Raw genomic sequence first — 12,156 nt, forward strand, 5'->3', positions numbered from 1 at the left:
GGGCTAAAGTTAGGGCTAGGGTTGGGGCTAAAGTTAGGGTTAGAGTTGGGATTAGGGTTAGGATTACGGTTGGTATTAGGGTTAAGGTTGGCATTAGGGATACGCTTGGGATTAGGGTTAGGTTTGGGATTAGGGTTAGGGTTGTGATTAGGGGTGTATTGGGATTAGGGTTAGGTTTGAGGTTAGGGTTGAGATTAGGATTAGGGGTGTGTTGGATTTAGGGTTTTGATTAGGGTTATGGTTAGGGTTGACGTTAGGGTTGTTTTGGGGAAAGGGTTGTGATTATGGTTAGGGTTAGTGATTAGGATTATGGATCAGGTTGGGATTAGGGTTAGGGGTGTGTTGGGGTTAGGGTTGGAGCTAGAATTGGGGGGTTTCCACTGTTTAGGTACATCAGGGGGTCTCCAAACACGACAGCCAATTTTGCGCTCAAAAAGTCAAATGGTGCTCCCTCCCTTCTGAGCTCTGCCGTGCGCCCAAACAGTGGGTTACCCCCACATATGGGGCATCAGCGTACTCGGGATAAATTGGACAACAACTTCTGGGGTCCAATTTCTCTTGTTACCCTTGTGAAAATAAAAACTTGGGGGCTACAAAATCTTTTTTGTGGAAATTTTTTTTTTTTTTTTTTTTATGACTCTGCATTATAAATTTCTGTGAAGCACTTGGGCATTCAAAGTTCTCACCACACATCTAGATAAGTTCCTTGGGGGGTCTAGTTTCCAAAATGGGGTCACTTGTGGGGGTTAATACAGTTTAGGTACATCAGGGGCTCTGCAATCGCAACATAATGCCCACAGACCATTCTATCAAAGTCTGCATTCCAAAAAGGCGCTCCTTCCCTTCCGAGCTCTGCCGTGCGCCCAAGCAGTGGTTTACCCCCACATATGGTGCATCAGCGTACTCAGGATAAATTGGACAACAACTATTGCAGTCCAATTTCTCCTGTTACCCTTGTGAAAATAAAAACTTGGGGGCTACAATATCTTTTCTGTGAAAAAAAAATATTTTTTATTTTCACGACTCTGCATTCTAAACTTCTGTGAAGCACTTGGGCATTCAAAGTTCTCACCACACATCTAGATAAGTTCCATGGGGGGGTCTAGTTTCCAAAATGGGGTCACTTGTGGGGGGTTTCCACTGTTTAGGCACATCAGGGGCTCTCTAAACGTGACATGGCGTCCGATCTCAATTCCAGCCAATTCTGCATTGAAAAAGTCAAACGGCGCTCCTTCACTTCTAAGTTCTGCGGTGCACCCAAAAAGTGGTTTACCCCCACATATGGGGTATTGGCGTATTCAGGAGAAATTGCATAACAAAATTTATGGTTACATTTCTGTTTTTACACTTGTGAAAATAAAAAAAATGGTTCTGAATTAAGATGTTTGCAAAAAAAGTTAAATGTTAATTTTTTCCTTCAACATTGTTTCAGTTCCTGTGAAGCACGTAAAGGGTTAATAAACTTCTTGAATGTGGTTTTGAGAACCTTGAGGGGTGTAGTTTTTAGAATGGTGTCACACTTGGGTATTTTCTATCATATAGACCCCTCAAAATGACTTCAAATGTGATGTGGTCCCTACAAAAAAATGGTGTTGTAAAAATGAGAAATTGCTGGTCAACTTTTAACCCTTATATCTCCCTAACAAAAAAAAATTTGGTTTCCAAAATTGTGCTGATGTAAAGTAGACATGTGGGAAATGTTATTTATTAACTATTTTTCGTGACATATCTCTCTGATTTAAGGGCATAAAAATACAAAGTTTGAAAATTGCAAAATTTTAAAAATGTTCGCCATATTTCCGTTTTTTTCATAAATAATCGCAAGTAATATCGAAGAAATGTTACCACTAACATGAAGTACAATATGTCACGAAAAAACAATCTCAGAATCAGCGGGATCCGTTGAAGCGTTCCAGAGTTATAACCTCAAAGTGACAGTGGTCAGAATTGCAAAAATTGGCTCGGTCATTAAGTACCAAATTGGCTCTGTCACTAAGGGGTTAAATAGCAAGCTGGACAGAAAAATAACAAAACAAAGAAATACAAGCTGGAACTTAGCTTCTGATGGGAAGACAGGTCACAAAAACGATCCAGGAGTGAACTAGACCAATACTGGAACATTGACAGGTGGAATGGAGCAAAGATCTAAGTGGAGTTAAATAGAGCAGCAGCTAACGAATTAACCTCGTCACCTGTGAAACTCAGAAACACCCACCAGAGGAAGTCCATGGACAGAACCAGCCGAAGTACCATTCACGACCACAGGAGGGAGCCCGACAACAGAATTCACAACAGAGCTCTGGCCTTCGACCAGGTACCTTCAACAGTAAGCCACAAAAAGATCCAGTATAATGCCTTCCGACAGTTGGGGGGAGGCAGAGGAAGGCATTGATGGCTTTCTGGAGGACTTTGAGCGGCAGTGCGCCCTTCATCAAGTGAAGCCGGAGGAACGGGTTCAGATTCTGGCCAGCAAGCTGACAGGCCGGGCAGCGGACGCCTATCGCACGGTACCTGATGAGGAGAGTATGGACTATGAGCGGATCAAAGAAGTGATCTTGGCCCGGTATGCGCTGAGACCAGAAGCATATCGCCAAAAGTCCCGCAGACTTATAAAACGCATAACCGATACCCACACTGAATGGGCCTGTAAATTACGGCGGTCACTGCTACAGTGGGTACAGGGGAGCCAAGCAAACACTAAGGAGGACGTCCTCCAGGTCTTCTTGTTAGAAAAATTCTTTAATGGACTAACCCCCGAGACACAGGAATGGCTTTGGGACAGGCGGCCAACGACTCTTGAGGAAGCTGCTCGTCTGGCCGATGAACATCATGATGAACGGAGGCCTCAGTTGTCCGGATCAAAGATGGTCACTAAGGGCCCGCCCATGGACCTGGAGGGCCCCAAACCACCGAAGATTGTAGGGGGACCAGCTAGAAACCCGGCCTACCACAGTCCCCCTGGGGCACGATGCCACACCTGCCATCAGCTGGACCACCTGCAAAGACAATGTCCCAATCGGACTCAGTATACCCAGTGGCCAAAGGCGGGAACAACTACCTTCAGCTGGGCTGCTGTACACTGCTACCAAGGCGAAGCTGACCCGGCATTGGGGGCTACGACTAACCAAGGGGTGGAAGAGATGGAGGAAGTGTTGCATGAAGTAGACCCCGTGCAGGCAGCCTGGGCAGATAATCGACAACAGCATCGACAGGTCGTGTGGGTTAATGGGAAAAGTATGCAGGGACTAAGGGATTCCGGGGCAACTTTGACCCTTGTGAAGCCTCATCTCGTCCAGGACCAAGACGGACCAGACAGTGGCAGTCCATGTAGCAGGGGGAGCTATACATCGATGGCCAACTGCCAGGATTCACTTGAACTGGGGAGTCGGGGATGGCCTTGTTGAGGTCGGCTTGATGGAGTATTTGCCTGCAGACGTCTTGCTGGGAAATGACTTGGGGCCCATGTTGTCTGCCTTCTCGGTTGCCCCTCTGGCTGAGACATATCCTGTGACCACCCGGAGACAAGCTCGAGCTGCGGAGGCGGAATCACACTCAGAGGAGGCCCAGGTAAGACATCCCAGCCCTACACGTATTCCCATAGCCAGACACATTTCTTGGGCCACCCCGGATGAATTTAAGAGGGAGTTACTTGAGGATCCTTCATTGGAGGGATATCGTGGGAAGGCACAGGAGGGGTACTGAAAGGGGAACAGTTTATATGGAAGCAGGGACTCCTCTACCGGATCACAGAGCAGCACCACACAGGGACGAGCCACACTATAAAACGACAGCTGGTAGTTCCCAAGAAGTATAGGCAGGTGTTACTGCGAATCTCTCATGACATACCCTTGGCCGGGCACTTCGGCGTCAGTCGCACCAGGCATCGTCTGACACAAAACTTCTATTGGCCGGGGGTAACCTATGATGTTCGTCAGTACTGCCAGACCTGTGAGTTGCCAGCGCATTGGCAAGAAGGGAGATCAATGCAAGGCCAAATTACGCCCCCTCCCCATTGTGGAGGAACCATTTAGCCGAGTAGCGGTCGATCCGATAGGGCCGTTAGCCAAACCCAGTCCGTCAGGGAAAAGGTATATATTGACAGTGGTAGATTATGCCACACGGTATCCAGAGGCGGTTGCGTTACCAAACATACTGGCTGAGACGGTGGCGGCTGCCCTGCTCCATGTTTTCTCACAGGTTGGATTTCCCCGGGAGATTATCTCGGATCAGGGTACCCAGTTTACAGCAGAGGTGACCAACCCACTGTGGAAGCTGTGCGGTGTAAAGTCCATTAGAAGCGCCCCGTACCACCCGCAAACCAATGGGTTGTGTGAACGCTTTAACGGGACGTTAAAACAGCTCCTTTTGACTTTTACCACGACCTACAGGGACTGGGAGAAATTTTTGCCACACCTCCTGTTTGCCTATCGGGAGGTGCCCCAAGAATCCACGGGGTCTCCCTGTTCGAGCTGGTATACGGAAGACGGGTAACGGGACCCCTAGACTTAGTGCTAGAACACTGGGAAGGGGAGGGCCTCATAGAAGGGGTACTTTATGTACCATATGTGCTGGAATTCCAGGACTGCCTACAGGAGCTGACCCAGGCTGTACGTGAGAACATGCAGGCGACCCAGCGGCGCCAGCGCGTATGGTACGATCGGAGGGCCAGAGAGCGCACCTTGGAAATAGGACAGAAGGTCCTGGTGTTAGAGCCCACTAAGCAGAACAAGTTCCAAGCTGCATGGCAGGGGCCCTACCAGGTAGTGGGGAAAATAGCCGACACAACCTATAAATGTCGCTGATTGTTATCTGCATGTTCCACGTGAATATGCTAAAGCCCTACCGGGAGCGCCCTGAAGAGGTAGTGGCCATCTGTGCACCTGAAGCAGAGGATTTAGCCGGACTTCCCTTGCCAGATGTCTTAGGGGGAAGGACTCAGTCTAAAACATGGGACCAGGTACACTTGGGTGAAGACCTAGGCCCCCGGGAGAGACAGCAAGCGGAGTTGTTGAGGCAGTGACAGAGGATGTTCTTGGGGAGACCAGGGTACACTCGCCTGGCACAACACAAGGTTGAGACCCAGGATCACACCCCCCTGTGACAAAACCCCTTCCGCGTCCCTGAGTCTGTACGAGAGGGGATGCGAGAAGAGATACAAGAAATGTTGCGTTTAGGGGTCATTGAACAGTCAGATAGTCCCTGGGCATCGCCGGTAGTGTTAGTGCCCAAGAAGGATGGGACTACACCGTTTTGTGTAGACTATCATAAGCTCAATGAGAAAACAGTGACGGATGCATATCCCATGCCGCGTGTGGATGAGTTGTTAGACCGGCTGGCAGGGGCAAAGTATTTGACCACCATCGATCTATGCAAAGGCTACTGGCAGATTCCCCTTAGTCCTGACGCTATTGCCAAGTCGGCATTTGTCACCCCGTTCGGCTTGTTCCAGTTTTGAGTTATGCCATTCGGGATGAACAATGCCCCAGCGACCTTCCAGAGGCTGGCTGACCGGCATCTGGATGGTCTCCAGGACTATGCTTGTGCCTACCTGGAGACATCGCCATAGATACAGTGCGACATGGGAAGAACATCTAAATTACCTAGAGACAGTATTGGACAGTACCCACCAGGCCGGAATCACCCTGAACCCAAACAAGTGTCACGTGGGCAAAGCAGAGGTTCAGTATTTAGGGCATTGGGTGGGAAGTGGGAAAAGTGTAGTTACTCACCGATAACGGTGTTCCTCAGAGCCCATGACAGCACTACCAGAGAGAGGGGATCCGCCCTTCAGGGACAGGAAACCTACAGGATAAAAGGGCGGTACCTCTCCCCTGCATCAGTTTTGTTTACAGAGCATCGGAGGTCCTCCAGGTTAGTCACAACAACACAAAAAAATATGCAATTTAACTATAATGCTTAACAGTGAACACCGTGTCTATATGTAAAAACCACTTCACACAAATAATGTGCTCACCGCACACGTGATGAGGGGGGGAATAAGCAGGTGCTGTCATGGGCTCTGAGAAACACCGTTATCGGTGAGTAACTACACTTTTCTCAGTCGCCCATGACAGCACTACCAGAGAGAATTACAGAGATCATTGCTTAGGGAGGGACCACAGCCTGCAGAACCCTTCTCCCGAAGGTTAGGTCAGACGAAGAGGCTAGGTCTAAGCGGTAGTGTCTGAAGAAGGTTGAAGGTGATGACCAGGTGGCCGCCTTACAGATCTGATCTAATGGTACCTCTGACCTTTCGGCCCAGGAGGTCGCCATAGCCCTTGTAGAATGTGCCTTCAGTCCTTGCGGAATGGCGTTCCCGGAGGATGAGTACGCCAAAGCTATTGCGTCTGTGACCCATCGAGCTATAGTGCCCTTAGAAGCTTTGAGTCCTTTCCTGGGTCCCTGGAAGCAGATAAAAAGAGACCCTTCCTTCCTATACTGCTGGGTGATTTTTATGTATTGGACCAGGCACCTTTTAATGTCTAGTGTATGGAATTTCTCTTCCTTCTTATTTTTAGGGTTTTGACAGAAAGAAGGAAGGATTATTTCTTGGGATCTATGGAATGTTGACGCAACTTTCGGTAGATAGGAAGGGTCTGTTTTTAATATAACTTTATCATCCAGAATTTGTGTAAATGGAGGGTTTACGGACAGGGCTTGGAGGCCACTTATCCTACGGGCCGAGGTCAGGGCTATTAGGAGGGCCGTTTTAAGAGAAAGAATTTTAAGGGGTACCGATTCTATGGGCTCAAACGGGGAGTCTGTTAAGGCTGACAGAACTAAGTTCAGATCCCAGGTTGGTAACCTACTTATAGTTAGCGGTTTAGACCTTGCGGCTGCTCTGATAAATCGTATAACCCAAGGGTTAGCTGCTATGTTCTCACAGTATAAAGCTCCTAGAGCTGCTATCTGTACCTTTAAGGTACTTACCGAAAGGCCTAAGTCTAAGCCCTTCTGTAGAAATTCTAGTATTTCAGATACTGGAACACCATCTTGCAATTTTACCCCAGAGGAGGACAAAATTTTTTTCCATGTTTTGCCGTATATTTTTGTGGTCACAGGTTTTCTAGTTTTCATTAGTGTAGACACTAGCTTGTCAGAAAACCCTCTTTCCCTCAATAGTGACCTCTCAAAAGCCACGCTGTCAGATGGAGATTTTCTGATTGAGGGTGGAACACCGGTCCCTGAGACAGGAGGTCCGGAAGATCCGGAAGCACCCAGGGATCGGTGATTGATAACATCCTCAGCCATGAAAACCAGGCTCTCTTGGGCCAGAAGGGGGCTATCAAGATGAGTCTGGATTTGTCCTGCCTGATCTTTCTCAGAACTGCTGGAATGAGAATAGTAGGGGGAAATGCATATGTTAGGGTCTGTGTCCAGGGTATTGTGAATGCATCCACAGCCTGAGGATTCCCCCTGGGATCTAGGGAACAGAAAGTTTCCACTTTCTTGTTGTGCATATTGGCAAAGAGGTCTATTACAGGGATCCCCCATAGATCTGTGATTTTGTTGAATATGCCCTGATTTAGAGACCACTCCCCCTGCTTTAGTAGGGTACGACTCAGAAAGTCCGCTTTTTGGTTTTCCACCCCCTTTATATGTAGGGCTGATAGGGACAGGAAGTTGTTTTGTACCAGGCTGAAAATTTCGAAGGTGGTTTCCATTAATGATTGAGACCTGGTACCCCCCTGGTGGTTTAAGTAAGCTACTACTACTTTGTTGTCCGAGAATACTCGGACATGATGGCCTTGCAGTTGGTCTAGGAAGTACAGTAGTGCGTGATTCACAGCCCTCAACTCTTTTTGATTTGAGGAAGATCTGAGCTCCTGAATTGTCCATATCCCCTGAGTGACTCTGTCGTCTAGGTGAGCCCCCCACCCTGTGGGACTTGCGTCTGTGGTAACTATCTGAGATGCCTCTGTTACCCAGGGAATCCCTTTTGATAAGTTGTTGGGATTCAGCCACCAGCCCAGGGAATGAATAGTGGGTAAACTTAGAGTCATTCGATTTTCTAACCGTCCTCCTAGTATTTTTTGGTTCCTTAAAATATCCCACTGAAGTGTCCTTGTGTGGAGCTGTGCCCACTGAACCGCTGGGAGACAGGCCGAGAGGGACCCCAGTAATGACATTGCCTTCCTTAGAGTCATGGTAGGGTTTGCACGCGCTTGTGACACTAGGTGGATTATGTTTTGTTTTTTCTTGTCTGGTAGGTAACAAACCTGAGAACTTGAGTCCAGGATGAGACCCAAGAATTCTTGAACCTTGGTTGGTTCCAGTTTTGATTTTTGGAGGTTCACCAGCCAGCCCAATTTTGTTAAGGTGTCTATGACTCTGTCGCATTGTTGACGGCAGAGTTCGGCCGAGTTGCTCACAATCAGAAAATCGTCTAGATATGGAATAATCAAGACGTCTTCCTCTCTCAGATGTGCCATCATCTCCGCTATCAACTTTGTGAAGATGCGGGGAGCAATTGATATGCCAAAGGGAAGAGCCCTGTATTGGTATTCCCTGGTCTGTCCTTTTATGACTACTGCCAGTCTGAGGAATTTCTGAGAGGTCTTGTGGATGGGGACGTGATAATATGCGTCGCTGAGATCTAGAACTATCATAAAACAGTTGGGAAACAGATTTTTAATCGTTGATTTTATTGACTCCATTTTGAATCTGTAGTTTTTTACATAGGTATTCAACTTCCGTAAGTTTATTATAGTTCGGAAGGTTCCGTCCGGTTTGGGAACCAGGAACAATGGAGAGTAGAATCCCTTCCCTCTCTCCAGAGGGGGGACTTCTTGGATGACAGCCTTGTTTACTAGTTTTACAATTTCTAGTTCTAGAGCTTCTTGTTGTTGAGATGATCTCAGCGGTGTTACCACATAATTCCGTGGGGGTAGGGATAAAAATTCTATGCGAAGCCCTTCTCCTATTAATTTTAATATCCAAGGGCTGGTCGAAATTTTCTCCCAGGCCGGGAGGAATTGAGTCAATCTCCCTCCCACCCTGGGGAAGACGTCACTTGGGGGGGGGGGGGGGGTTTCTATCTCGAGGGGAGTTACCAAAGAGGAAACCTCTGTCTTTCCTCCTTCCGTCATCCCATCGGTTTTGCTCCCTAGGTGGTCTCCTCCTAAAAAATTTTCTGTTCCGAAAGGGCCGTTTATTATATGTTGGGGCCAGGATGGGAAAACCTTTCTTTTTATCACCTGCTTTTTGCAGGATGTCGTCCAAAGTCTCTCCAAAGAGGAATTTACCTTCACAGGGGATTGAACACAGTTTGTGTTTAGTTTGTAAATCCCCCGGCCAACTTTTTAACCATAGGGTTCTACGTGCCGCATTTGAGAGAGCTGCTGATTTAGATGTTAATTTGATGGAGTCAGCTGAAGAGTCTGCCAAGAATGCCGCGGCTCCTCTAATCATAGGGATGGAGTCTAAAATTTTATTCCTAGGGACCCCATCTCTAATCTGTTTCTCTAAGTTGTCGACCCAAATCATTAAGGAACGTGACGTACATGCCGCTGCTATAGTTGGCCTTAAGCATCCTCCGGCTGACTCCCAGGCCCCTTTAAGAAAGGTATCTGCTCTTTTGTCAAGAGGGTCTTTCAAGGTTCCCATACCGAAGGCCAATGTGGCCAATGTGGCCTTCGGTAAGTGTTCACATTTGGACAGGGAGATCAGGGACCCATCAGTTTTATGAGACCACCTTGACGATTGGTTGATGGGCTCACACTATTTGATTATATCAAATTCTGTGCAAAGCGTCTCTTAAATATTTTCCTAATGTTCAAAAGCCATTTTGCTATTCATATTTCATATATTTCATATTAGACATGCTTTTGCACGATAGAGTGCAACCTTTTTTGAATATTTATGTATGGAGGTAGCTGCTCCTGGTATGCACCTATTCACACTAGTTTGGATGTGCGAGTCTTTTTTCTGTCATTTCTATGTTATCTGACTGACTGCGCACTCCTCCCATCACCATGTGGTTTTTAACTGCATCTCATCACACTTGGTCCCGGTCAACCCATATGTAGGCTTTGCTGAACAGAGGTATCCACATTCACCCAGGCATACAGACATTGGCCTTCGGTAAAGGTACCTGCACACATAACGATATTGTTAACGATATCGTTGCTATTTGTGACGTAGCAACGATATCGTTAATTAAATCGTTATGTGTGACAGCGACCAACGATCAGGCCCCTGCTGGGAGATCGTTGGTCGCTGAATAAAGTCCAGAACTTTATTTCGTCGCTGGACTCCCTGGAGACATCGCTGGATCGGCGTGTGTGACACCGATCCAGCGATGTCTTCACTGGTAACCAGGGTAAACATCGGGTAACTAAGCGCAGGGCCGCGCTTAGTAACCCGATGTTTACCCTGGTTACCATGCTAAAAGTAAAAAAAAACAAACACTAGATACTTACCTACAGCTGTCTGTCCTCCAGCGCTGCGCTCTGCACTCCTCCTGTACTGGCTGTGAGCCGGAAAGCAGAGCGGTGACGTCACCGCTCTGCTTTCCGGCTCCCAGACAGTACAGGAGGAGAGCAGAGAAGCAGAGCGCAGCGCTGGAGGACAGACAGCTGTAGGTAAGTATGTACTGTTTGTTTTTTTTTACTTTTAGCATGGTAACCAGGGTAAACATCGGGTTACTAAGCGCGGCCCTGCGCTTAGTTACCCGATGTTTACCCTGGTTACCGGCATCGTTGGTCGCTGGAGAGCGGTCTGTGTGACAGCTCTCCAGCGACGCTGCAGCGATTCGGATCGTTGTCGGTATCGCTGCAGCGTCGCTAAATGTGAAGGGGCCTTAAGTGTTCACATTTGGACAGGGAGATCAGGGACCCATCAGTTTTATGAGACCACCTTGACGATTGGTTGATGGGCTCACACTATTTGATTATATCAAATTCTGTGCAAAGCGTCTCTTAAATATTTTCCTAATGTTCAAAAGCCATTTTGCTATTCATATTTCATATATTTCATATTAGACATGCTTTTGCACGATAGAGTGCAACCTTTTTTGTATATTTATGTATGGAGGTAGCTGCTCCTGGTATGCACCTATTCACACTAGTTTGGATGTGCGAGTCTTTTTTCTGTCATTTCTATGTTATCTGACTGACTGCGCACTCCTCCCATCACCATGTGGTTTTTAATTGCATCTCATCACACTTGGTCCCGGTCAACCCATATGTAGGCTTTGCTGAACAGAGGTATCCACATTCACCCAGGCATACAGACATTGGCCTTCGGTAAGTGTTCACATTTGGACAGGGAGATCAGGGACCCATCAGTTTTATGAGACCACCTTGACGATTGGTTGATGGGCTCACACTATTTGATTATATCAAATTCTGTGCAAAGCGTCTCTTAAATATTTTCCTAATGTTCAAAAGCCATTTTGCTATTCATATTTCATATATTTCATATTAGACATGCTTTTGCACGATAGAGTGCAACCTTTTTTGTATATTTATGGGCGACTGAGAAACAGCGACCAGAACCAGCCAAGATTGAGGCCATAGCCAAATGGCCCACCCCACGCACTAAAACCCAGGCCATGGCGTTTCTAGGGACAGCAGGGTATTACAGGAAATTCGTTCCCAATTACAGCAGCGTAGCCAAGCCCCTCACTGATCTGACCCATAAGAACCAACCCCGCCAGGTAACCTGGACCCCATAGTGTGAGGAAGCCTTCCGCCAACTAAAGGACGCCCTCACCAATACCCCTGTATTGGCCACACCCGATCCAACTAAACGTTTCCTTGTTCACACAGACGCTTCTATGTTTGGATTGGGGGCAGTACTGAGCCAAGTCGGGCCGGACGGCCAAGAACACCCGGTAGCTTACCTGAGTCAGAAACTACTGCTCCATGAAGTAAGCTATGCGGCCATCGAGAAGGAGTGCCTGGCGGTAGTATGGGCACTCAAAAAGTTGCAACCATATTTGTATGGACGACAGTTTTCCCTCCTAACGGACCATAATCCCCTAGTCTGGCTTAATCGGGTCTCCGGAGACAAAGCCAGATTGCTGCGGTGGAATTTAGCCCTACAACCTCTATACTTCACCATCCACTACAGACCCGGCAAACAAAACGGTAATGCCGATGGACTAAGTCGACAAACGGAACTTGTACCAACCCCATAAACTTCAGTCATCCC

The sequence above is a fragment of the Ranitomeya imitator genome, chromosome 2, assembly GCF_032444005.1.
Source record: "Ranitomeya imitator isolate aRanImi1 chromosome 2, aRanImi1.pri, whole genome shotgun sequence".
Lineage (NCBI taxonomy): Eukaryota > Metazoa > Chordata > Amphibia > Anura > Dendrobatidae > Ranitomeya > Ranitomeya imitator.